Source organism: Mytilus galloprovincialis, chromosome 3, assembly GCF_965363235.1.
Source record: "Mytilus galloprovincialis chromosome 3, xbMytGall1.hap1.1, whole genome shotgun sequence".
Lineage (NCBI taxonomy): Eukaryota > Metazoa > Mollusca > Bivalvia > Mytilida > Mytilidae > Mytilus > Mytilus galloprovincialis.
Genome location: NC_134840.1, coordinates 109,010,347 through 109,033,711, shown reverse-complemented (window position 1 = coordinate 109,033,711; position 23,365 = coordinate 109,010,347). Strand labels below are relative to the sequence as shown.

The 23,365-nt window shown below is 34.7% G+C and overlaps 34 non-coding genes across 34 annotated transcripts; 17 read left to right on the top strand and 17 right to left on the bottom strand.

The window, feature by feature from the left end:
- Positions 1-586: 586 nt before the first annotated feature.
- Trnai-uau (transfer RNA isoleucine (anticodon UAU)) lies at positions 587-696 on the bottom strand. The gene is made up of 2 exons: positions 659-696; positions 587-622 (listed from the first exon to the last, which is right to left on the bottom strand). It is a non-coding gene; the product is annotated as a tRNA-Ile (tRNA).
- A 388-nt stretch (positions 697-1,084) lies between these two features.
- On the top strand, positions 1,085-1,174 carry Trnay-gua (transfer RNA tyrosine (anticodon GUA)). The gene is given in 2 exon segments: positions 1,085-1,121; positions 1,139-1,174. It is a non-coding gene; the product is annotated as a tRNA-Tyr (tRNA).
- A 792-nt stretch (positions 1,175-1,966) lies between these two features.
- Positions 1,967-2,076, bottom strand: Trnai-uau (transfer RNA isoleucine (anticodon UAU)). The gene is made up of 2 exons: positions 2,039-2,076; positions 1,967-2,002 (listed from the first exon to the last, which is right to left on the bottom strand). It is a non-coding gene; the product is annotated as a tRNA-Ile (tRNA).
- Positions 2,077-2,464: 388 nt separating this feature from the next.
- On the top strand, positions 2,465-2,554 carry Trnay-gua (transfer RNA tyrosine (anticodon GUA)). The gene is given in 2 exon segments: positions 2,465-2,501; positions 2,519-2,554. It is a non-coding gene; the product is annotated as a tRNA-Tyr (tRNA).
- Positions 2,555-3,346: 792 nt separating this feature from the next.
- On the bottom strand, positions 3,347-3,456 carry Trnai-uau (transfer RNA isoleucine (anticodon UAU)). The gene is made up of 2 exons: positions 3,419-3,456; positions 3,347-3,382 (listed from the first exon to the last, which is right to left on the bottom strand). It is a non-coding gene; the product is annotated as a tRNA-Ile (tRNA).
- A 388-nt stretch (positions 3,457-3,844) lies between these two features.
- Trnay-gua (transfer RNA tyrosine (anticodon GUA)) lies at positions 3,845-3,934 on the top strand. Its single transcript is given in 2 exon segments — positions 3,845-3,881; positions 3,899-3,934. It is a non-coding gene; the product is annotated as a tRNA-Tyr (tRNA).
- Positions 3,935-4,726: 792 nt separating this feature from the next.
- Trnai-uau (transfer RNA isoleucine (anticodon UAU)) lies at positions 4,727-4,836 on the bottom strand. Its single transcript has 2 exons — positions 4,799-4,836; positions 4,727-4,762 (listed from the first exon to the last, which is right to left on the bottom strand). It is a non-coding gene; the product is annotated as a tRNA-Ile (tRNA).
- Positions 4,837-5,224: 388 nt separating this feature from the next.
- Trnay-gua (transfer RNA tyrosine (anticodon GUA)) lies at positions 5,225-5,314 on the top strand. The gene is given in 2 exon segments: positions 5,225-5,261; positions 5,279-5,314. It is a non-coding gene; the product is annotated as a tRNA-Tyr (tRNA).
- Positions 5,315-6,106: 792 nt separating this feature from the next.
- On the bottom strand, positions 6,107-6,216 carry Trnai-uau (transfer RNA isoleucine (anticodon UAU)). The gene is made up of 2 exons: positions 6,179-6,216; positions 6,107-6,142 (listed from the first exon to the last, which is right to left on the bottom strand). It is a non-coding gene; the product is annotated as a tRNA-Ile (tRNA).
- Positions 6,217-6,604: 388 nt separating this feature from the next.
- Trnay-gua (transfer RNA tyrosine (anticodon GUA)) lies at positions 6,605-6,694 on the top strand. The gene is given in 2 exon segments: positions 6,605-6,641; positions 6,659-6,694. It is a non-coding gene; the product is annotated as a tRNA-Tyr (tRNA).
- A 792-nt stretch (positions 6,695-7,486) lies between these two features.
- Positions 7,487-7,596, bottom strand: Trnai-uau (transfer RNA isoleucine (anticodon UAU)). Its single transcript has 2 exons — positions 7,559-7,596; positions 7,487-7,522 (listed from the first exon to the last, which is right to left on the bottom strand). It is a non-coding gene; the product is annotated as a tRNA-Ile (tRNA).
- A 388-nt stretch (positions 7,597-7,984) lies between these two features.
- Trnay-gua (transfer RNA tyrosine (anticodon GUA)) lies at positions 7,985-8,074 on the top strand. Its single transcript is given in 2 exon segments — positions 7,985-8,021; positions 8,039-8,074. It is a non-coding gene; the product is annotated as a tRNA-Tyr (tRNA).
- A 792-nt stretch (positions 8,075-8,866) lies between these two features.
- Trnai-uau (transfer RNA isoleucine (anticodon UAU)) lies at positions 8,867-8,976 on the bottom strand. The gene is made up of 2 exons: positions 8,939-8,976; positions 8,867-8,902 (listed from the first exon to the last, which is right to left on the bottom strand). It is a non-coding gene; the product is annotated as a tRNA-Ile (tRNA).
- A 388-nt stretch (positions 8,977-9,364) lies between these two features.
- Positions 9,365-9,454, top strand: Trnay-gua (transfer RNA tyrosine (anticodon GUA)). The gene is given in 2 exon segments: positions 9,365-9,401; positions 9,419-9,454. It is a non-coding gene; the product is annotated as a tRNA-Tyr (tRNA).
- A 792-nt stretch (positions 9,455-10,246) lies between these two features.
- Trnai-uau (transfer RNA isoleucine (anticodon UAU)) lies at positions 10,247-10,356 on the bottom strand. Its single transcript has 2 exons — positions 10,319-10,356; positions 10,247-10,282 (listed from the first exon to the last, which is right to left on the bottom strand). It is a non-coding gene; the product is annotated as a tRNA-Ile (tRNA).
- A 388-nt stretch (positions 10,357-10,744) lies between these two features.
- On the top strand, positions 10,745-10,834 carry Trnay-gua (transfer RNA tyrosine (anticodon GUA)). The gene is given in 2 exon segments: positions 10,745-10,781; positions 10,799-10,834. It is a non-coding gene; the product is annotated as a tRNA-Tyr (tRNA).
- A 792-nt stretch (positions 10,835-11,626) lies between these two features.
- Trnai-uau (transfer RNA isoleucine (anticodon UAU)) lies at positions 11,627-11,736 on the bottom strand. Its single transcript has 2 exons — positions 11,699-11,736; positions 11,627-11,662 (listed from the first exon to the last, which is right to left on the bottom strand). It is a non-coding gene; the product is annotated as a tRNA-Ile (tRNA).
- Positions 11,737-12,124: 388 nt separating this feature from the next.
- Positions 12,125-12,214, top strand: Trnay-gua (transfer RNA tyrosine (anticodon GUA)). Its single transcript is given in 2 exon segments — positions 12,125-12,161; positions 12,179-12,214. It is a non-coding gene; the product is annotated as a tRNA-Tyr (tRNA).
- Positions 12,215-13,006: 792 nt separating this feature from the next.
- On the bottom strand, positions 13,007-13,116 carry Trnai-uau (transfer RNA isoleucine (anticodon UAU)). Its single transcript has 2 exons — positions 13,079-13,116; positions 13,007-13,042 (listed from the first exon to the last, which is right to left on the bottom strand). It is a non-coding gene; the product is annotated as a tRNA-Ile (tRNA).
- Positions 13,117-13,504: 388 nt separating this feature from the next.
- Positions 13,505-13,594, top strand: Trnay-gua (transfer RNA tyrosine (anticodon GUA)). Its single transcript is given in 2 exon segments — positions 13,505-13,541; positions 13,559-13,594. It is a non-coding gene; the product is annotated as a tRNA-Tyr (tRNA).
- Positions 13,595-14,386: 792 nt separating this feature from the next.
- Positions 14,387-14,496, bottom strand: Trnai-uau (transfer RNA isoleucine (anticodon UAU)). Its single transcript has 2 exons — positions 14,459-14,496; positions 14,387-14,422 (listed from the first exon to the last, which is right to left on the bottom strand). It is a non-coding gene; the product is annotated as a tRNA-Ile (tRNA).
- A 388-nt stretch (positions 14,497-14,884) lies between these two features.
- Trnay-gua (transfer RNA tyrosine (anticodon GUA)) lies at positions 14,885-14,974 on the top strand. The gene is given in 2 exon segments: positions 14,885-14,921; positions 14,939-14,974. It is a non-coding gene; the product is annotated as a tRNA-Tyr (tRNA).
- A 792-nt stretch (positions 14,975-15,766) lies between these two features.
- On the bottom strand, positions 15,767-15,876 carry Trnai-uau (transfer RNA isoleucine (anticodon UAU)). The gene is made up of 2 exons: positions 15,839-15,876; positions 15,767-15,802 (listed from the first exon to the last, which is right to left on the bottom strand). It is a non-coding gene; the product is annotated as a tRNA-Ile (tRNA).
- A 388-nt stretch (positions 15,877-16,264) lies between these two features.
- Trnay-gua (transfer RNA tyrosine (anticodon GUA)) lies at positions 16,265-16,354 on the top strand. The gene is given in 2 exon segments: positions 16,265-16,301; positions 16,319-16,354. It is a non-coding gene; the product is annotated as a tRNA-Tyr (tRNA).
- A 792-nt stretch (positions 16,355-17,146) lies between these two features.
- Positions 17,147-17,256, bottom strand: Trnai-uau (transfer RNA isoleucine (anticodon UAU)). Its single transcript has 2 exons — positions 17,219-17,256; positions 17,147-17,182 (listed from the first exon to the last, which is right to left on the bottom strand). It is a non-coding gene; the product is annotated as a tRNA-Ile (tRNA).
- Positions 17,257-17,644: 388 nt separating this feature from the next.
- On the top strand, positions 17,645-17,734 carry Trnay-gua (transfer RNA tyrosine (anticodon GUA)). Its single transcript is given in 2 exon segments — positions 17,645-17,681; positions 17,699-17,734. It is a non-coding gene; the product is annotated as a tRNA-Tyr (tRNA).
- Positions 17,735-18,526: 792 nt separating this feature from the next.
- Positions 18,527-18,636, bottom strand: Trnai-uau (transfer RNA isoleucine (anticodon UAU)). Its single transcript has 2 exons — positions 18,599-18,636; positions 18,527-18,562 (listed from the first exon to the last, which is right to left on the bottom strand). It is a non-coding gene; the product is annotated as a tRNA-Ile (tRNA).
- Positions 18,637-19,024: 388 nt separating this feature from the next.
- Positions 19,025-19,114, top strand: Trnay-gua (transfer RNA tyrosine (anticodon GUA)). The gene is given in 2 exon segments: positions 19,025-19,061; positions 19,079-19,114. It is a non-coding gene; the product is annotated as a tRNA-Tyr (tRNA).
- A 792-nt stretch (positions 19,115-19,906) lies between these two features.
- On the bottom strand, positions 19,907-20,016 carry Trnai-uau (transfer RNA isoleucine (anticodon UAU)). Its single transcript has 2 exons — positions 19,979-20,016; positions 19,907-19,942 (listed from the first exon to the last, which is right to left on the bottom strand). It is a non-coding gene; the product is annotated as a tRNA-Ile (tRNA).
- Positions 20,017-20,404: 388 nt separating this feature from the next.
- On the top strand, positions 20,405-20,494 carry Trnay-gua (transfer RNA tyrosine (anticodon GUA)). Its single transcript is given in 2 exon segments — positions 20,405-20,441; positions 20,459-20,494. It is a non-coding gene; the product is annotated as a tRNA-Tyr (tRNA).
- A 792-nt stretch (positions 20,495-21,286) lies between these two features.
- Positions 21,287-21,396, bottom strand: Trnai-uau (transfer RNA isoleucine (anticodon UAU)). Its single transcript has 2 exons — positions 21,359-21,396; positions 21,287-21,322 (listed from the first exon to the last, which is right to left on the bottom strand). It is a non-coding gene; the product is annotated as a tRNA-Ile (tRNA).
- A 388-nt stretch (positions 21,397-21,784) lies between these two features.
- On the top strand, positions 21,785-21,874 carry Trnay-gua (transfer RNA tyrosine (anticodon GUA)). Its single transcript is given in 2 exon segments — positions 21,785-21,821; positions 21,839-21,874. It is a non-coding gene; the product is annotated as a tRNA-Tyr (tRNA).
- Positions 21,875-22,666: 792 nt separating this feature from the next.
- On the bottom strand, positions 22,667-22,776 carry Trnai-uau (transfer RNA isoleucine (anticodon UAU)). Its single transcript has 2 exons — positions 22,739-22,776; positions 22,667-22,702 (listed from the first exon to the last, which is right to left on the bottom strand). It is a non-coding gene; the product is annotated as a tRNA-Ile (tRNA).
- A 388-nt stretch (positions 22,777-23,164) lies between these two features.
- On the top strand, positions 23,165-23,254 carry Trnay-gua (transfer RNA tyrosine (anticodon GUA)). The gene is given in 2 exon segments: positions 23,165-23,201; positions 23,219-23,254. It is a non-coding gene; the product is annotated as a tRNA-Tyr (tRNA).
- The last annotated feature ends 111 nt before the right edge of the window (positions 23,255-23,365 follow it).

The window sequence follows — 23,365 nt, the reverse complement described above, 5'->3', positions numbered from 1 at the left end:
TAGAGTGTGTGCACCAAGTCAATTCTTAGATATACAGTCCTGCAAAGAAATAGCACATATAGTGGGAACAATCATCAGAATTTTATACATTCAAGTAGATAGACTGTAACGATACTAGAAAGGTATTATCGTCTCAGAAATTGGACCTGTCAAATCAATACGAGTCAGGGAAGAAGCTGAGTTTTTTTTTTTTTGCTAATGCCTAGTGATCAGTCTTCGTCAATCGGAAGAAAACTCACATATTTCAAATCATGCCAAGACAGTTACTGTCTTTCGAATGGACCTTTCAATTATTTCTTTTCTATTTTTGAGTACCTATACACTGTCGACCATGCTGCTGGTTAGATAAAAAGAATGGAAAACCGTCAATGTAAATTTACATCGAAACGATATGACTGGTAATTGATATGCAATCAAAACGACACGTGTACTCTGAAAGGCATACTCAAACTCACAAATAAAATCCGGGTATCTTCATATTTTTTGTCGATACCCATTTCCTTGTCAAAGAGATTTTGATCGTAACAAGTTGACATGCGTAACAAGAAGGGATCAAATTTAATAAATTGAATGGTAAAAAACTAATTGCTCCGGGTGAGGATCGAACTCACAACCTCCGCATTCCTCATACTGTGCTATGCACAGTGAAGGTACTGTCTATAAGTACGGCGCGCTAACCGATTGTGCCACCGGAGCAATGTTACAAAGTGACATAAAACTTAAGGTTTTATACATCAGTTGATTTCTGGGTTAACGTCTGCATTAAAAATGATGTCGAAGAATCTTTTCATTTCACTTACTATGTTATTTTTTACATTTACTTTATTGATTGGATCGATATATAGTTTGGACGCTTCTGTTATGTTACGTCAAATAAAATCCGAATAATTATTTTAAATATAGAGAAAGCTGACTTTTCCGTTCATCGTGATTGAGATTTTGTCATGTCCTAATTATGAATATGGAATAAGGTTCATGAAAACATTTATTTAAAATAGGCTTCATTTTTAACATCATATGACCAACTTCCGCAGAACTTGATTCTTTACAATAAATACACAAATTTACTGGCAATAGACATCAGCCCGTGATAGCTCAGTTGGTAGAGCGGGAGACTGTAGTGTGATAGAATCTAGGAATCTCTAGGTCGGTGGTTCGACTCCGCCTCACGGGATATATTTTTGTCACCTTCACTTTTTAGCCCAGGATTTGTTCTTTTCTTCAATGTGAGATTATATTCTCGGAAACTATTTGACTGAGTTTTTCTTTCTTGTTTGAATAATAATAATAAAGTAACAAACACATAAAATCCACTATGAATGATATATTACAGGCGTAACATTGCAAAAATAACTTGTTAATATAATAGCTTAAGGCAAATAGAGTGTGTGCACCAAGTCAATTCTTAGATATACAGTCCTGCAAAGAAATAGCACATATAGTGGGAACAATCATCAGAATTTTATACATTCAAGTAGATAGACTGTAACGATACTAGAAAGGTATTATCGTCTCAGAAATTGGACCTGTCAAATCAATACGAGTCAGGGAAGAAGCTGAGTTTTTTTTTTTTTGCTAATGCCTAGTGATCAGTCTTCGTCAATCGGAAGAAAACTCACATATTTCAAATCATGCCAAGACAGTTACTGTCTTTCGAATGGACCTTTCAATTATTTCTTTTCTATTTTTGAGTACCTATACACTGTCGACCATGCTGCTGGTTAGATAAAAAGAATGGAAAACCGTCAATGTAAATTTACATCGAAACGATATGACTGGTAATTGATATGCAATCAAAACGACACGTGTACTCTGAAAGGCATACTCAAACTCACAAATAAAATCCGGGTATCTTCATATTTTTTGTCGATACCCATTTCCTTGTCAAAGAGATTTTGATCGTAACAAGTTGACATGCGTAACAAGAAGGGATCAAATTTAATAAATTGAATGGTAAAAAACTAATTGCTCCGGGTGAGGATCGAACTCACAACCTCCGCATTCCTCATACTGTGCTATGCACAGTGAAGGTACTGTCTATAAGTACGGCGCGCTAACCGATTGTGCCACCGGAGCAATGTTACAAAGTGACATAAAACTTAAGGTTTTATACATCAGTTGATTTCTGGGTTAACGTCTGCATTAAAAATGATGTCGAAGAATCTTTTCATTTCACTTACTATGTTATTTTTTACATTTACTTTATTGATTGGATCGATATATAGTTTGGACGCTTCTGTTATGTTACGTCAAATAAAATCCGAATAATTATTTTAAATATAGAGAAAGCTGACTTTTCCGTTCATCGTGATTGAGATTTTGTCATGTCCTAATTATGAATATGGAATAAGGTTCATGAAAACATTTATTTAAAATAGGCTTCATTTTTAACATCATATGACCAACTTCCGCAGAACTTGATTCTTTACAATAAATACACAAATTTACTGGCAATAGACATCAGCCCGTGATAGCTCAGTTGGTAGAGCGGGAGACTGTAGTGTGATAGAATCTAGGAATCTCTAGGTCGGTGGTTCGACTCCGCCTCACGGGATATATTTTTGTCACCTTCACTTTTTAGCCCAGGATTTGTTCTTTTCTTCAATGTGAGATTATATTCTCGGAAACTATTTGACTGAGTTTTTCTTTCTTGTTTGAATAATAATAATAAAGTAACAAACACATAAAATCCACTATGAATGATATATTACAGGCGTAACATTGCAAAAATAACTTGTTAATATAATAGCTTAAGGCAAATAGAGTGTGTGCACCAAGTCAATTCTTAGATATACAGTCCTGCAAAGAAATAGCACATATAGTGGGAACAATCATCAGAATTTTATACATTCAAGTAGATAGACTGTAACGATACTAGAAAGGTATTATCGTCTCAGAAATTGGACCTGTCAAATCAATACGAGTCAGGGAAGAAGCTGAGTTTTTTTTTTTTTGCTAATGCCTAGTGATCAGTCTTCGTCAATCGGAAGAAAACTCACATATTTCAAATCATGCCAAGACAGTTACTGTCTTTCGAATGGACCTTTCAATTATTTCTTTTCTATTTTTGAGTACCTATACACTGTCGACCATGCTGCTGGTTAGATAAAAAGAATGGAAAACCGTCAATGTAAATTTACATCGAAACGATATGACTGGTAATTGATATGCAATCAAAACGACACGTGTACTCTGAAAGGCATACTCAAACTCACAAATAAAATCCGGGTATCTTCATATTTTTTGTCGATACCCATTTCCTTGTCAAAGAGATTTTGATCGTAACAAGTTGACATGCGTAACAAGAAGGGATCAAATTTAATAAATTGAATGGTAAAAAACTAATTGCTCCGGGTGAGGATCGAACTCACAACCTCCGCATTCCTCATACTGTGCTATGCACAGTGAAGGTACTGTCTATAAGTACGGCGCGCTAACCGATTGTGCCACCGGAGCAATGTTACAAAGTGACATAAAACTTAAGGTTTTATACATCAGTTGATTTCTGGGTTAACGTCTGCATTAAAAATGATGTCGAAGAATCTTTTCATTTCACTTACTATGTTATTTTTTACATTTACTTTATTGATTGGATCGATATATAGTTTGGACGCTTCTGTTATGTTACGTCAAATAAAATCCGAATAATTATTTTAAATATAGAGAAAGCTGACTTTTCCGTTCATCGTGATTGAGATTTTGTCATGTCCTAATTATGAATATGGAATAAGGTTCATGAAAACATTTATTTAAAATAGGCTTCATTTTTAACATCATATGACCAACTTCCGCAGAACTTGATTCTTTACAATAAATACACAAATTTACTGGCAATAGACATCAGCCCGTGATAGCTCAGTTGGTAGAGCGGGAGACTGTAGTGTGATAGAATCTAGGAATCTCTAGGTCGGTGGTTCGACTCCGCCTCACGGGATATATTTTTGTCACCTTCACTTTTTAGCCCAGGATTTGTTCTTTTCTTCAATGTGAGATTATATTCTCGGAAACTATTTGACTGAGTTTTTCTTTCTTGTTTGAATAATAATAATAAAGTAACAAACACATAAAATCCACTATGAATGATATATTACAGGCGTAACATTGCAAAAATAACTTGTTAATATAATAGCTTAAGGCAAATAGAGTGTGTGCACCAAGTCAATTCTTAGATATACAGTCCTGCAAAGAAATAGCACATATAGTGGGAACAATCATCAGAATTTTATACATTCAAGTAGATAGACTGTAACGATACTAGAAAGGTATTATCGTCTCAGAAATTGGACCTGTCAAATCAATACGAGTCAGGGAAGAAGCTGAGTTTTTTTTTTTTTGCTAATGCCTAGTGATCAGTCTTCGTCAATCGGAAGAAAACTCACATATTTCAAATCATGCCAAGACAGTTACTGTCTTTCGAATGGACCTTTCAATTATTTCTTTTCTATTTTTGAGTACCTATACACTGTCGACCATGCTGCTGGTTAGATAAAAAGAATGGAAAACCGTCAATGTAAATTTACATCGAAACGATATGACTGGTAATTGATATGCAATCAAAACGACACGTGTACTCTGAAAGGCATACTCAAACTCACAAATAAAATCCGGGTATCTTCATATTTTTTGTCGATACCCATTTCCTTGTCAAAGAGATTTTGATCGTAACAAGTTGACATGCGTAACAAGAAGGGATCAAATTTAATAAATTGAATGGTAAAAAACTAATTGCTCCGGGTGAGGATCGAACTCACAACCTCCGCATTCCTCATACTGTGCTATGCACAGTGAAGGTACTGTCTATAAGTACGGCGCGCTAACCGATTGTGCCACCGGAGCAATGTTACAAAGTGACATAAAACTTAAGGTTTTATACATCAGTTGATTTCTGGGTTAACGTCTGCATTAAAAATGATGTCGAAGAATCTTTTCATTTCACTTACTATGTTATTTTTTACATTTACTTTATTGATTGGATCGATATATAGTTTGGACGCTTCTGTTATGTTACGTCAAATAAAATCCGAATAATTATTTTAAATATAGAGAAAGCTGACTTTTCCGTTCATCGTGATTGAGATTTTGTCATGTCCTAATTATGAATATGGAATAAGGTTCATGAAAACATTTATTTAAAATAGGCTTCATTTTTAACATCATATGACCAACTTCCGCAGAACTTGATTCTTTACAATAAATACACAAATTTACTGGCAATAGACATCAGCCCGTGATAGCTCAGTTGGTAGAGCGGGAGACTGTAGTGTGATAGAATCTAGGAATCTCTAGGTCGGTGGTTCGACTCCGCCTCACGGGATATATTTTTGTCACCTTCACTTTTTAGCCCAGGATTTGTTCTTTTCTTCAATGTGAGATTATATTCTCGGAAACTATTTGACTGAGTTTTTCTTTCTTGTTTGAATAATAATAATAAAGTAACAAACACATAAAATCCACTATGAATGATATATTACAGGCGTAACATTGCAAAAATAACTTGTTAATATAATAGCTTAAGGCAAATAGAGTGTGTGCACCAAGTCAATTCTTAGATATACAGTCCTGCAAAGAAATAGCACATATAGTGGGAACAATCATCAGAATTTTATACATTCAAGTAGATAGACTGTAACGATACTAGAAAGGTATTATCGTCTCAGAAATTGGACCTGTCAAATCAATACGAGTCAGGGAAGAAGCTGAGTTTTTTTTTTTTTGCTAATGCCTAGTGATCAGTCTTCGTCAATCGGAAGAAAACTCACATATTTCAAATCATGCCAAGACAGTTACTGTCTTTCGAATGGACCTTTCAATTATTTCTTTTCTATTTTTGAGTACCTATACACTGTCGACCATGCTGCTGGTTAGATAAAAAGAATGGAAAACCGTCAATGTAAATTTACATCGAAACGATATGACTGGTAATTGATATGCAATCAAAACGACACGTGTACTCTGAAAGGCATACTCAAACTCACAAATAAAATCCGGGTATCTTCATATTTTTTGTCGATACCCATTTCCTTGTCAAAGAGATTTTGATCGTAACAAGTTGACATGCGTAACAAGAAGGGATCAAATTTAATAAATTGAATGGTAAAAAACTAATTGCTCCGGGTGAGGATCGAACTCACAACCTCCGCATTCCTCATACTGTGCTATGCACAGTGAAGGTACTGTCTATAAGTACGGCGCGCTAACCGATTGTGCCACCGGAGCAATGTTACAAAGTGACATAAAACTTAAGGTTTTATACATCAGTTGATTTCTGGGTTAACGTCTGCATTAAAAATGATGTCGAAGAATCTTTTCATTTCACTTACTATGTTATTTTTTACATTTACTTTATTGATTGGATCGATATATAGTTTGGACGCTTCTGTTATGTTACGTCAAATAAAATCCGAATAATTATTTTAAATATAGAGAAAGCTGACTTTTCCGTTCATCGTGATTGAGATTTTGTCATGTCCTAATTATGAATATGGAATAAGGTTCATGAAAACATTTATTTAAAATAGGCTTCATTTTTAACATCATATGACCAACTTCCGCAGAACTTGATTCTTTACAATAAATACACAAATTTACTGGCAATAGACATCAGCCCGTGATAGCTCAGTTGGTAGAGCGGGAGACTGTAGTGTGATAGAATCTAGGAATCTCTAGGTCGGTGGTTCGACTCCGCCTCACGGGATATATTTTTGTCACCTTCACTTTTTAGCCCAGGATTTGTTCTTTTCTTCAATGTGAGATTATATTCTCGGAAACTATTTGACTGAGTTTTTCTTTCTTGTTTGAATAATAATAATAAAGTAACAAACACATAAAATCCACTATGAATGATATATTACAGGCGTAACATTGCAAAAATAACTTGTTAATATAATAGCTTAAGGCAAATAGAGTGTGTGCACCAAGTCAATTCTTAGATATACAGTCCTGCAAAGAAATAGCACATATAGTGGGAACAATCATCAGAATTTTATACATTCAAGTAGATAGACTGTAACGATACTAGAAAGGTATTATCGTCTCAGAAATTGGACCTGTCAAATCAATACGAGTCAGGGAAGAAGCTGAGTTTTTTTTTTTTTGCTAATGCCTAGTGATCAGTCTTCGTCAATCGGAAGAAAACTCACATATTTCAAATCATGCCAAGACAGTTACTGTCTTTCGAATGGACCTTTCAATTATTTCTTTTCTATTTTTGAGTACCTATACACTGTCGACCATGCTGCTGGTTAGATAAAAAGAATGGAAAACCGTCAATGTAAATTTACATCGAAACGATATGACTGGTAATTGATATGCAATCAAAACGACACGTGTACTCTGAAAGGCATACTCAAACTCACAAATAAAATCCGGGTATCTTCATATTTTTTGTCGATACCCATTTCCTTGTCAAAGAGATTTTGATCGTAACAAGTTGACATGCGTAACAAGAAGGGATCAAATTTAATAAATTGAATGGTAAAAAACTAATTGCTCCGGGTGAGGATCGAACTCACAACCTCCGCATTCCTCATACTGTGCTATGCACAGTGAAGGTACTGTCTATAAGTACGGCGCGCTAACCGATTGTGCCACCGGAGCAATGTTACAAAGTGACATAAAACTTAAGGTTTTATACATCAGTTGATTTCTGGGTTAACGTCTGCATTAAAAATGATGTCGAAGAATCTTTTCATTTCACTTACTATGTTATTTTTTACATTTACTTTATTGATTGGATCGATATATAGTTTGGACGCTTCTGTTATGTTACGTCAAATAAAATCCGAATAATTATTTTAAATATAGAGAAAGCTGACTTTTCCGTTCATCGTGATTGAGATTTTGTCATGTCCTAATTATGAATATGGAATAAGGTTCATGAAAACATTTATTTAAAATAGGCTTCATTTTTAACATCATATGACCAACTTCCGCAGAACTTGATTCTTTACAATAAATACACAAATTTACTGGCAATAGACATCAGCCCGTGATAGCTCAGTTGGTAGAGCGGGAGACTGTAGTGTGATAGAATCTAGGAATCTCTAGGTCGGTGGTTCGACTCCGCCTCACGGGATATATTTTTGTCACCTTCACTTTTTAGCCCAGGATTTGTTCTTTTCTTCAATGTGAGATTATATTCTCGGAAACTATTTGACTGAGTTTTTCTTTCTTGTTTGAATAATAATAATAAAGTAACAAACACATAAAATCCACTATGAATGATATATTACAGGCGTAACATTGCAAAAATAACTTGTTAATATAATAGCTTAAGGCAAATAGAGTGTGTGCACCAAGTCAATTCTTAGATATACAGTCCTGCAAAGAAATAGCACATATAGTGGGAACAATCATCAGAATTTTATACATTCAAGTAGATAGACTGTAACGATACTAGAAAGGTATTATCGTCTCAGAAATTGGACCTGTCAAATCAATACGAGTCAGGGAAGAAGCTGAGTTTTTTTTTTTTTGCTAATGCCTAGTGATCAGTCTTCGTCAATCGGAAGAAAACTCACATATTTCAAATCATGCCAAGACAGTTACTGTCTTTCGAATGGACCTTTCAATTATTTCTTTTCTATTTTTGAGTACCTATACACTGTCGACCATGCTGCTGGTTAGATAAAAAGAATGGAAAACCGTCAATGTAAATTTACATCGAAACGATATGACTGGTAATTGATATGCAATCAAAACGACACGTGTACTCTGAAAGGCATACTCAAACTCACAAATAAAATCCGGGTATCTTCATATTTTTTGTCGATACCCATTTCCTTGTCAAAGAGATTTTGATCGTAACAAGTTGACATGCGTAACAAGAAGGGATCAAATTTAATAAATTGAATGGTAAAAAACTAATTGCTCCGGGTGAGGATCGAACTCACAACCTCCGCATTCCTCATACTGTGCTATGCACAGTGAAGGTACTGTCTATAAGTACGGCGCGCTAACCGATTGTGCCACCGGAGCAATGTTACAAAGTGACATAAAACTTAAGGTTTTATACATCAGTTGATTTCTGGGTTAACGTCTGCATTAAAAATGATGTCGAAGAATCTTTTCATTTCACTTACTATGTTATTTTTTACATTTACTTTATTGATTGGATCGATATATAGTTTGGACGCTTCTGTTATGTTACGTCAAATAAAATCCGAATAATTATTTTAAATATAGAGAAAGCTGACTTTTCCGTTCATCGTGATTGAGATTTTGTCATGTCCTAATTATGAATATGGAATAAGGTTCATGAAAACATTTATTTAAAATAGGCTTCATTTTTAACATCATATGACCAACTTCCGCAGAACTTGATTCTTTACAATAAATACACAAATTTACTGGCAATAGACATCAGCCCGTGATAGCTCAGTTGGTAGAGCGGGAGACTGTAGTGTGATAGAATCTAGGAATCTCTAGGTCGGTGGTTCGACTCCGCCTCACGGGATATATTTTTGTCACCTTCACTTTTTAGCCCAGGATTTGTTCTTTTCTTCAATGTGAGATTATATTCTCGGAAACTATTTGACTGAGTTTTTCTTTCTTGTTTGAATAATAATAATAAAGTAACAAACACATAAAATCCACTATGAATGATATATTACAGGCGTAACATTGCAAAAATAACTTGTTAATATAATAGCTTAAGGCAAATAGAGTGTGTGCACCAAGTCAATTCTTAGATATACAGTCCTGCAAAGAAATAGCACATATAGTGGGAACAATCATCAGAATTTTATACATTCAAGTAGATAGACTGTAACGATACTAGAAAGGTATTATCGTCTCAGAAATTGGACCTGTCAAATCAATACGAGTCAGGGAAGAAGCTGAGTTTTTTTTTTTTTGCTAATGCCTAGTGATCAGTCTTCGTCAATCGGAAGAAAACTCACATATTTCAAATCATGCCAAGACAGTTACTGTCTTTCGAATGGACCTTTCAATTATTTCTTTTCTATTTTTGAGTACCTATACACTGTCGACCATGCTGCTGGTTAGATAAAAAGAATGGAAAACCGTCAATGTAAATTTACATCGAAACGATATGACTGGTAATTGATATGCAATCAAAACGACACGTGTACTCTGAAAGGCATACTCAAACTCACAAATAAAATCCGGGTATCTTCATATTTTTTGTCGATACCCATTTCCTTGTCAAAGAGATTTTGATCGTAACAAGTTGACATGCGTAACAAGAAGGGATCAAATTTAATAAATTGAATGGTAAAAAACTAATTGCTCCGGGTGAGGATCGAACTCACAACCTCCGCATTCCTCATACTGTGCTATGCACAGTGAAGGTACTGTCTATAAGTACGGCGCGCTAACCGATTGTGCCACCGGAGCAATGTTACAAAGTGACATAAAACTTAAGGTTTTATACATCAGTTGATTTCTGGGTTAACGTCTGCATTAAAAATGATGTCGAAGAATCTTTTCATTTCACTTACTATGTTATTTTTTACATTTACTTTATTGATTGGATCGATATATAGTTTGGACGCTTCTGTTATGTTACGTCAAATAAAATCCGAATAATTATTTTAAATATAGAGAAAGCTGACTTTTCCGTTCATCGTGATTGAGATTTTGTCATGTCCTAATTATGAATATGGAATAAGGTTCATGAAAACATTTATTTAAAATAGGCTTCATTTTTAACATCATATGACCAACTTCCGCAGAACTTGATTCTTTACAATAAATACACAAATTTACTGGCAATAGACATCAGCCCGTGATAGCTCAGTTGGTAGAGCGGGAGACTGTAGTGTGATAGAATCTAGGAATCTCTAGGTCGGTGGTTCGACTCCGCCTCACGGGATATATTTTTGTCACCTTCACTTTTTAGCCCAGGATTTGTTCTTTTCTTCAATGTGAGATTATATTCTCGGAAACTATTTGACTGAGTTTTTCTTTCTTGTTTGAATAATAATAATAAAGTAACAAACACATAAAATCCACTATGAATGATATATTACAGGCGTAACATTGCAAAAATAACTTGTTAATATAATAGCTTAAGGCAAATAGAGTGTGTGCACCAAGTCAATTCTTAGATATACAGTCCTGCAAAGAAATAGCACATATAGTGGGAACAATCATCAGAATTTTATACATTCAAGTAGATAGACTGTAACGATACTAGAAAGGTATTATCGTCTCAGAAATTGGACCTGTCAAATCAATACGAGTCAGGGAAGAAGCTGAGTTTTTTTTTTTTTGCTAATGCCTAGTGATCAGTCTTCGTCAATCGGAAGAAAACTCACATATTTCAAATCATGCCAAGACAGTTACTGTCTTTCGAATGGACCTTTCAATTATTTCTTTTCTATTTTTGAGTACCTATACACTGTCGACCATGCTGCTGGTTAGATAAAAAGAATGGAAAACCGTCAATGTAAATTTACATCGAAACGATATGACTGGTAATTGATATGCAATCAAAACGACACGTGTACTCTGAAAGGCATACTCAAACTCACAAATAAAATCCGGGTATCTTCATATTTTTTGTCGATACCCATTTCCTTGTCAAAGAGATTTTGATCGTAACAAGTTGACATGCGTAACAAGAAGGGATCAAATTTAATAAATTGAATGGTAAAAAACTAATTGCTCCGGGTGAGGATCGAACTCACAACCTCCGCATTCCTCATACTGTGCTATGCACAGTGAAGGTACTGTCTATAAGTACGGCGCGCTAACCGATTGTGCCACCGGAGCAATGTTACAAAGTGACATAAAACTTAAGGTTTTATACATCAGTTGATTTCTGGGTTAACGTCTGCATTAAAAATGATGTCGAAGAATCTTTTCATTTCACTTACTATGTTATTTTTTACATTTACTTTATTGATTGGATCGATATATAGTTTGGACGCTTCTGTTATGTTACGTCAAATAAAATCCGAATAATTATTTTAAATATAGAGAAAGCTGACTTTTCCGTTCATCGTGATTGAGATTTTGTCATGTCCTAATTATGAATATGGAATAAGGTTCATGAAAACATTTATTTAAAATAGGCTTCATTTTTAACATCATATGACCAACTTCCGCAGAACTTGATTCTTTACAATAAATACACAAATTTACTGGCAATAGACATCAGCCCGTGATAGCTCAGTTGGTAGAGCGGGAGACTGTAGTGTGATAGAATCTAGGAATCTCTAGGTCGGTGGTTCGACTCCGCCTCACGGGATATATTTTTGTCACCTTCACTTTTTAGCCCAGGATTTGTTCTTTTCTTCAATGTGAGATTATATTCTCGGAAACTATTTGACTGAGTTTTTCTTTCTTGTTTGAATAATAATAATAAAGTAACAAACACATAAAATCCACTATGAATGATATATTACAGGCGTAACATTGCAAAAATAACTTGTTAATATAATAGCTTAAGGCAAATAGAGTGTGTGCACCAAGTCAATTCTTAGATATACAGTCCTGCAAAGAAATAGCACATATAGTGGGAACAATCATCAGAATTTTATACATTCAAGTAGATAGACTGTAACGATACTAGAAAGGTATTATCGTCTCAGAAATTGGACCTGTCAAATCAATACGAGTCAGGGAAGAAGCTGAGTTTTTTTTTTTTTGCTAATGCCTAGTGATCAGTCTTCGTCAATCGGAAGAAAACTCACATATTTCAAATCATGCCAAGACAGTTACTGTCTTTCGAATGGACCTTTCAATTATTTCTTTTCTATTTTTGAGTACCTATACACTGTCGACCATGCTGCTGGTTAGATAAAAAGAATGGAAAACCGTCAATGTAAATTTACATCGAAACGATATGACTGGTAATTGATATGCAATCAAAACGACACGTGTACTCTGAAAGGCATACTCAAACTCACAAATAAAATCCGGGTATCTTCATATTTTTTGTCGATACCCATTTCCTTGTCAAAGAGATTTTGATCGTAACAAGTTGACATGCGTAACAAGAAGGGATCAAATTTAATAAATTGAATGGTAAAAAACTAATTGCTCCGGGTGAGGATCGAACTCACAACCTCCGCATTCCTCATACTGTGCTATGCACAGTGAAGGTACTGTCTATAAGTACGGCGCGCTAACCGATTGTGCCACCGGAGCAATGTTACAAAGTGACATAAAACTTAAGGTTTTATACATCAGTTGATTTCTGGGTTAACGTCTGCATTAAAAATGATGTCGAAGAATCTTTTCATTTCACTTACTATGTTATTTTTTACATTTACTTTATTGATTGGATCGATATATAGTTTGGACGCTTCTGTTATGTTACGTCAAATAAAATCCGAATAATTATTTTAAATATAGAGAAAGCTGACTTTTCCGTTCATCGTGATTGAGATTTTGTCATGTCCTAATTATGAATATGGAATAAGGTTCATGAAAACATTTATTTAAAATAGGCTTCATTTTTAACATCATATGACCAACTTCCGCAGAACTTGATTCTTTACAATAAATACACAAATTTACTGGCAATAGACATCAGCCCGTGATAGCTCAGTTGGTAGAGCGGGAGACTGTAGTGTGATAGAATCTAGGAATCTCTAGGTCGGTGGTTCGACTCCGCCTCACGGGATATATTTTTGTCACCTTCACTTTTTAGCCCAGGATTTGTTCTTTTCTTCAATGTGAGATTATATTCTCGGAAACTATTTGACTGAGTTTTTCTTTCTTGTTTGAATAATAATAATAAAGTAACAAACACATAAAATCCACTATGAATGATATATTACAGGCGTAACATTGCAAAAATAACTTGTTAATATAATAGCTTAAGGCAAATAGAGTGTGTGCACCAAGTCAATTCTTAGATATACAGTCCTGCAAAGAAATAGCACATATAGTGGGAACAATCATCAGAATTTTATACATTCAAGTAGATAGACTGTAACGATACTAGAAAGGTATTATCGTCTCAGAAATTGGACCTGTCAAATCAATACGAGTCAGGGAAGAAGCTGAGTTTTTTTTTTTTTGCTAATGCCTAGTGATCAGTCTTCGTCAATCGGAAGAAAACTCACATATTTCAAATCATGCCAAGACAGTTACTGTCTTTCGAATGGACCTTTCAATTATTTCTTTTCTATTTTTGAGTACCTATACACTGTCGACCATGCTGCTGGTTAGATAAAAAGAATGGAAAACCGTCAATGTAAATTTACATCGAAACGATATGACTGGTAATTGATATGCAATCAAAACGACACGTGTACTCTGAAAGGCATACTCAAACTCACAAATAAAATCCGGGTATCTTCATATTTTTTGTCGATACCCATTTCCTTGTCAAAGAGATTTTGATCGTAACAAGTTGACATGCGTAACAAGAAGGGATCAAATTTAATAAATTGAATGGTAAAAAACTAATTGCTCCGGGTGAGGATCGAACTCACAACCTCCGCATTCCTCATACTGTGCTATGCACAGTGAAGGTACTGTCTATAAGTACGGCGCGCTAACCGATTGTGCCACCGGAGCAATGTTACAAAGTGACATAAAACTTAAGGTTTTATACATCAGTTGATTTCTGGGTTAACGTCTGCATTAAAAATGATGTCGAAGAATCTTTTCATTTCACTTACTATGTTATTTTTTACATTTACTTTATTGATTGGATCGATATATAGTTTGGACGCTTCTGTTATGTTACGTCAAATAAAATCCGAATAATTATTTTAAATATAGAGAAAGCTGACTTTTCCGTTCATCGTGATTGAGATTTTGTCATGTCCTAATTATGAATATGGAATAAGGTTCATGAAAACATTTATTTAAAATAGGCTTCATTTTTAACATCATATGACCAACTTCCGCAGAACTTGATTCTTTACAATAAATACACAAATTTACTGGCAATAGACATCAGCCCGTGATAGCTCAGTTGGTAGAGCGGGAGACTGTAGTGTGATAGAATCTAGGAATCTCTAGGTCGGTGGTTCGACTCCGCCTCACGGGATATATTTTTGTCACCTTCACTTTTTAGCCCAGGATTTGTTCTTTTCTTCAATGTGAGATTATATTCTCGGAAACTATTTGACTGAGTTTTTCTTTCTTGTTTGAATAATAATAATAAAGTAACAAACACATAAAATCCACTATGAATGATATATTACAGGCGTAACATTGCAAAAATAACTTGTTAATATAATAGCTTAAGGCAAATAGAGTGTGTGCACCAAGTCAATTCTTAGATATACAGTCCTGCAAAGAAATAGCACATATAGTGGGAACAATCATCAGAATTTTATACATTCAAGTAGATAGACTGTAACGATACTAGAAAGGTATTATCGTCTCAGAAATTGGACCTGTCAAATCAATACGAGTCAGGGAAGAAGCTGAGTTTTTTTTTTTTTGCTAATGCCTAGTGATCAGTCTTCGTCAATCGGAAGAAAACTCACATATTTCAAATCATGCCAAGACAGTTACTGTCTTTCGAATGGACCTTTCAATTATTTCTTTTCTATTTTTGAGTACCTATACACTGTCGACCATGCTGCTGGTTAGATAAAAAGAATGGAAAACCGTCAATGTAAATTTACATCGAAACGATATGACTGGTAATTGATATGCAATCAAAACGACACGTGTACTCTGAAAGGCATACTCAAACTCACAAATAAAATCCGGGTATCTTCATATTTTTTGTCGATACCCATTTCCTTGTCAAAGAGATTTTGATCGTAACAAGTTGACATGCGTAACAAGAAGGGATCAAATTTAATAAATTGAATGGTAAAAAACTAATTGCTCCGGGTGAGGATCGAACTCACAACCTCCGCATTCCTCATACTGTGCTATGCACAGTGAAGGTACTGTCTATAAGTACGGCGCGCTAACCGATTGTGCCACCGGAGCAATGTTACAAAGTGACATAAAACTTAAGGTTTTATACATCAGTTGATTTCTGGGTTAACGTCTGCATTAAAAATGATGTCGAAGAATCTTTTCATTTCACTTACTATGTTATTTTTTACATTTACTTTATTGATTGGATCGATATATAGTTTGGACGCTTCTGTTATGTTACGTCAAATAAAATCCGAATAATTATTTTAAATATAGAGAAAGCTGACTTTTCCGTTCATCGTGATTGAGATTTTGTCATGTCCTAATTATGAATATGGAATAAGGTTCATGAAAACATTTATTTAAAATAGGCTTCATTTTTAACATCATATGACCAACTTCCGCAGAACTTGATTCTTTACAATAAATACACAAATTTACTGGCAATAGACATCAGCCCGTGATAGCTCAGTTGGTAGAGCGGGAGACTGTAGTGTGATAGAATCTAGGAATCTCTAGGTCGGTGGTTCGACTCCGCCTCACGGGATATATTTTTGTCACCTTCACTTTTTAGCCCAGGATTTGTTCTTTTCTTCAATGTGAGATTATATTCTCGGAAACTATTTGACTGAGTTTTTCTTTCTTGTTTGAATAATAATAATAAAGTAACAAACACATAAAATCCACTATGAATGATATATTACAGGCGTAACATTGCAAAAATAACTTGTTAATATAATAGCTTAAGGCAAATAGAGTGTGTGCACCAAGTCAATTCTTAGATATACAGTCCTGCAAAGAAATAGCACATATAGTGGGAACAATCATCAGAATTTTATACATTCAAGTAGATAGACTGTAACGATACTAGAAAGGTATTATCGTCTCAGAAATTGGACCTGTCAAATCAATACGAGTCAGGGAAGAAGCTGAGTTTTTTTTTTTTTGCTAATGCCTAGTGATCAGTCTTCGTCAATCGGAAGAAAACTCACATATTTCAAATCATGCCAAGACAGTTACTGTCTTTCGAATGGACCTTTCAATTATTTCTTTTCTATTTTTGAGTACCTATACACTGTCGACCATGCTGCTGGTTAGATAAAAAGAATGGAAAACCGTCAATGTAAATTTACATCGAAACGATATGACTGGTAATTGATATGCAATCAAAACGACACGTGTACTCTGAAAGGCATACTCAAACTCACAAATAAAATCCGGGTATCTTCATATTTTTTGTCGATACCCATTTCCTTGTCAAAGAGATTTTGATCGTAACAAGTTGACATGCGTAACAAGAAGGGATCAAATTTAATAAATTGAATGGTAAAAAACTAATTGCTCCGGGTGAGGATCGAACTCACAACCTCCGCATTCCTCATACTGTGCTATGCACAGTGAAGGTACTGTCTATAAGTACGGCGCGCTAACCGATTGTGCCACCGGAGCAATGTTACAAAGTGACATAAAACTTAAGGTTTTATACATCAGTTGATTTCTGGGTTAACGTCTGCATTAAAAATGATGTCGAAGAATCTTTTCATTTCACTTACTATGTTATTTTTTACATTTACTTTATTGATTGGATCGATATATAGTTTGGACGCTTCTGTTATGTTACGTCAAATAAAATCCGAATAATTATTTTAAATATAGAGAAAGCTGACTTTTCCGTTCATCGTGATTGAGATTTTGTCATGTCCTAATTATGAATATGGAATAAGGTTCATGAAAACATTTATTTAAAATAGGCTTCATTTTTAACATCATATGACCAACTTCCGCAGAACTTGATTCTTTACAATAAATACACAAATTTACTGGCAATAGACATCAGCCCGTGATAGCTCAGTTGGTAGAGCGGGAGACTGTAGTGTGATAGAATCTAGGAATCTCTAGGTCGGTGGTTCGACTCCGCCTCACGGGATATATTTTTGTCACCTTCACTTTTTAGCCCAGGATTTGTTCTTTTCTTCAATGTGAGATTATATTCTCGGAAACTATTTGACTGAGTTTTTCTTTCTTGTTTGAATAATAATAATAAAGTAACAAACACATAAAATCCACTATGAATGATATATTACAGGCGTAACATTGCAAAAATAACTTGTTAATATAATAGCTTAAGGCAAATAGAGTGTGTGCACCAAGTCAATTCTTAGATATACAGTCCTGCAAAGAAATAGCACATATAGTGGGAACAATCATCAGAATTTTATACATTCAAGTAGATAGACTGTAACGATACTAGAAAGGTATTATCGTCTCAGAAATTGGACCTGTCAAATCAATACGAGTCAGGGAAGAAGCTGAGTTTTTTTTTTTTTGCTAATGCCTAGTGATCAGTCTTCGTCAATCGGAAGAAAACTCACATATTTCAAATCATGCCAAGACAGTTACTGTCTTTCGAATGGACCTTTCAATTATTTCTTTTCTATTTTTGAGTACCTATACACTGTCGACCATGCTGCTGGTTAGATAAAAAGAATGGAAAACCGTCAATGTAAATTTACATCGAAACGATATGACTGGTAATTGATATGCAATCAAAACGACACGTGTACTCTGAAAGGCATACTCAAACTCACAAATAAAATCCGGGTATCTTCATATTTTTTGTCGATACCCATTTCCTTGTCAAAGAGATTTTGATCGTAACAAGTTGACATGCGTAACAAGAAGGGATCAAATTTAATAAATTGAATGGTAAAAAACTAATTGCTCCGGGTGAGGATCGAACTCACAACCTCCGCATTCCTCATACTGTGCTATGCACAGTGAAGGTACTGTCTATAAGTACGGCGCGCTAACCGATTGTGCCACCGGAGCAATGTTACAAAGTGACATAAAACTTAAGGTTTTATACATCAGTTGATTTCTGGGTTAACGTCTGCATTAAAAATGATGTCGAAGAATCTTTTCATTTCACTTACTATGTTATTTTTTACATTTACTTTATTGATTGGATCGATATATAGTTTGGACGCTTCTGTTATGTTACGTCAAATAAAATCCGAATAATTATTTTAAATATAGAGAAAGCTGACTTTTCCGTTCATCGTGATTGAGATTTTGTCATGTCCTAATTATGAATATGGAATAAGGTTCATGAAAACATTTATTTAAAATAGGCTTCATTTTTAACATCATATGACCAACTTCCGCAGAACTTGATTCTTTACAATAAATACACAAATTTACTGGCAATAGACATCAGCCCGTGATAGCTCAGTTGGTAGAGCGGGAGACTGTAGTGTGATAGAATCTAGGAATCTCTAGGTCGGTGGTTCGACTCCGCCTCACGGGATATATTTTTGTCACCTTCACTTTTTAGCCCAGGATTTGTTCTTTTCTTCAATGTGAGATTATATTCTCGGAAACTATTTGACTGAGTTTTTCTTTCTTGTTTGAATAATAATAATAAAGTAACAAACACATAAAATCCACTATGAATGATATATTACAGGCGTAACATTGCAAAAATAACTTGTTAATATAATAGCTTAAGGCAAATAGAGTGTGTGCACCAAGTCAATTCTTAGATATACAGTCCTGCAAAGAAATAGCACATATAGTGGGAACAATCATCAGAATTTTATACATTCAAGTAGATAGACTGTAACGATACTAGAAAGGTATTATCGTCTCAGAAATTGGACCTGTCAAATCAATACGAGTCAGGGAAGAAGCTGAGTTTTTTTTTTTTTGCTAATGCCTAGTGATCAGTCTTCGTCAATCGGAAGAAAACTCACATATTTCAAATCATGCCAAGACAGTTACTGTCTTTCGAATGGACCTTTCAATTATTTCTTTTCTATTTTTGAGTACCTATACACTGTCGACCATGCTGCTGGTTAGATAAAAAGAATGGAAAACCGTCAATGTAAATTTACATCGAAACGATATGACTGGTAATTGATATGCAATCAAAACGACACGTGTACTCTGAAAGGCATACTCAAACTCACAAATAAAATCCGGGTATCTTCATATTTTTTGTCGATACCCATTTCCTTGTCAAAGAGATTTTGATCGTAACAAGTTGACATGCGTAACAAGAAGGGATCAAATTTAATAAATTGAATGGTAAAAAACTAATTGCTCCGGGTGAGGATCGAACTCACAACCTCCGCATTCCTCATACTGTGCTATGCACAGTGAAGGTACTGTCTATAAGTACGGCGCGCTAACCGATTGTGCCACCGGAGCAATGTTACAAAGTGACATAAAACTTAAGGTTTTATACATCAGTTGATTTCTGGGTTAACGTCTGCATTAAAAATGATGTCGAAGAATCTTTTCATTTCACTTACTATGTTATTTTTTACATTTACTTTATTGATTGGATCGATATATAGTTTGGACGCTTCTGTTATGTTACGTCAAATAAAATCCGAATAATTATTTTAAATATAGAGAAAGCTGACTTTTCCGTTCATCGTGATTGAGATTTTGTCATGTCCTAATTATGAATATGGAATAAGGTTCATGAAAACATTTATTTAAAATAGGCTTCATTTTTAACATCATATGACCAACTTCCGCAGAACTTGATTCTTTACAATAAATACACAAATTTACTGGCAATAGACATCAGCCCGTGATAGCTCAGTTGGTAGAGCGGGAGACTGTAGTGTGATAGAATCTAGGAATCTCTAGGTCGGTGGTTCGACTCCGCCTCACGGGATATATTTTTGTCACCTTCACTTTTTAGCCCAGGATTTGTTCTTTTCTTCAATGTGAGATTATATTCTCGGAAACTATTTGACTGAGTTTTTCTTTCTTGTTTGAATAATAATAATAAAGTAACAAACACATAAAATCCACTATGAATGATATATTACAGGCGTAACATTGCAAAAATAACTTGTTAATATAATAGCTTAAGGCAAATAGAGTGTGTGCACCAAGTCAATTCTTAGATATACAGTCCTGCAAAGAAATAGCACATATAGTGGGAACAATCATCAGAATTTTATACATTCAAGTAGATAGACTGTAACGATACTAGAAAGGTATTATCGTCTCAGAAATTGGACCTGTCAAATCAATACGAGTCAGGGAAGAAGCTGAGTTTTTTTTTTTTTGCTAATGCCTAGTGATCAGTCTTCGTCAATCGGAAGAAAACTCACATATTTCAAATCATGCCAAGACAGTTACTGTCTTTCGAATGGACCTTTCAATTATTTCTTTTCTATTTTTGAGTACCTATACACTGTCGACCATGCTGCTGGTTAGATAAAAAGAATGGAAAACCGTCAATGTAAATTTACATCGAAACGATATGACTGGTAATTGATATGCAATCAAAACGACACGTGTACTCTGAAAGGCATACTCAAACTCACAAATAAAATCCGGGTATCTTCATATTTTTTGTCGATACCCATTTCCTTGTCAAAGAGATTTTGATCGTAACAAGTTGACATGCGTAACAAGAAGGGATCAAATTTAATAAATTGAATGGTAAAAAACTAATTGCTCCGGGTGAGGATCGAACTCACAACCTCCGCATTCCTCATACTGTGCTATGCACAGTGAAGGTACTGTCTATAAGTACGGCGCGCTAACCGATTGTGCCACCGGAGCAATGTTACAAAGTGACATAAAACTTAAGGTTTTATACATCAGTTGATTTCTGGGTTAACGTCTGCATTAAAAATGATGTCGAAGAATCTTTTCATTTCACTTACTATGTTATTTTTTACATTTACTTTATTGATTGGATCGATATATAGTTTGGACGCTTCTGTTATGTTACGTCAAATAAAATCCGAATAATTATTTTAAATATAGAGAAAGCTGACTTTTCCGTTCATCGTGATTGAGATTTTGTCATGTCCTAATTATGAATATGGAATAAGGTTCATGAAAACATTTATTTAAAATAGGCTTCATTTTTAACATCATATGACCAACTTCCGCAGAACTTGATTCTTTACAATAAATACACAAATTTACTGGCAATAGACATCAGCCCGTGATAGCTCAGTTGGTAGAGCGGGAGACTGTAGTGTGATAGAATCTAGGAATCTCTAGGTCGGTGGTTCGACTCCGCCTCACGGGATATATTTTTGTCACCTTCACTTTTTAGCCCAGGATTTGTTCTTTTCTTCAATGTGAGATTATATTCTCGGAAACTATTTGACTGAGTTTTTCTTTCTTGTTTGAATAATAATAATAAAGTAACAAACACATAAAATCCACTATGAATGATATATTACAGGCGTAACATTGCAAAAATAACTTGTTAATATAATAGCTTAAGGCAAATAGAGTGTGTGCACCAAGTCAATTCTTAGATATACAGTCCTGCAAAGAAATAGCACATATAGTGGGAACAATCATCAGAATTTTATACATTCAAGTAGATAGACTGTAACGATACTAGAAAGGTATTATCGTCTCAGAAATTGGACCTGTCAAATCAATACGAGTCAGGGAAGAAGCTGAGTTTTTTTTTTTTTGCTAATGCCTAGTGATCAGTCTTCGTCAATCGGAAGAAAACTCACATATTTCAAATCATGCCAAGACAGTTACTGTCTTTCGAATGGACCTTTCAATTATTTCTTTTCTATTTTTGAGTACCTATACACTGTCGACCATGCTGCTGGTTAGATAAAAAGAATGGAAAACCGTCAATGTAAATTTACATCGAAACGATATGACTGGTAATTGATATGCAATCAAAACGACACGTGTACTCTGAAAGGCATACTCAAACTCACAAATAAAATCCGGGTATCTTCATATTTTTTGTCGATACCCATTTCCTTGTCAAAGAGATTTTGATCGTAACAAGTTGACATGCGTAACAAGAAGGGATCAAATTTAATAAATTGAATGGTAAAAAACTAATTGCTCCGGGTGAGGATCGAACTCACAACCTCCGCATTCCTCATACTGTGCTATGCACAGTGAAGGTACTGTCTATAAGTACGGCGCGCTAACCGATTGTGCCACCGGAGCAATGTTACAAAGTGACATAAAACTTAAGGTTTTATACATCAGTTGATTTCTGGGTTAACGTCTGCATTAAAAATGATGTCGAAGAATCTTTTCATTTCACTTACTATGTTATTTTTTACATTTACTTTATTGATTGGATCGATATATAGTTTGGACGCTTCTGTTATGTTACGTCAAATAAAATCCGAATAATTATTTTAAATATAGAGAAAGCTGACTTTTCCGTTCATCGTGATTGAGATTTTGTCATGTCCTAATTATGAATATGGAATAAGGTTCATGAAAACATTTATTTAAAATAGGCTTCATTTTTAACATCATATGACCAACTTCCGCAGAACTTGATTCTTTACAATAAATACACAAATTTACTGGCAATAGACATCAGCCCGTGATAGCTCAGTTGGTAGAGCGGGAGACTGTAGTGTGATAGAATCTAGGAATCTCTAGGTCGGTGGTTCGACTCCGCCTCACGGGATATATTTTTGTCACCTTCACTTTTTAGCCCAGGATTTGTTCTTTTCTTCAATGTGAGATTATATTCTCGGAAACTATTTGACTGAGTTTTTCTTTCTTGTTTGAATAATAA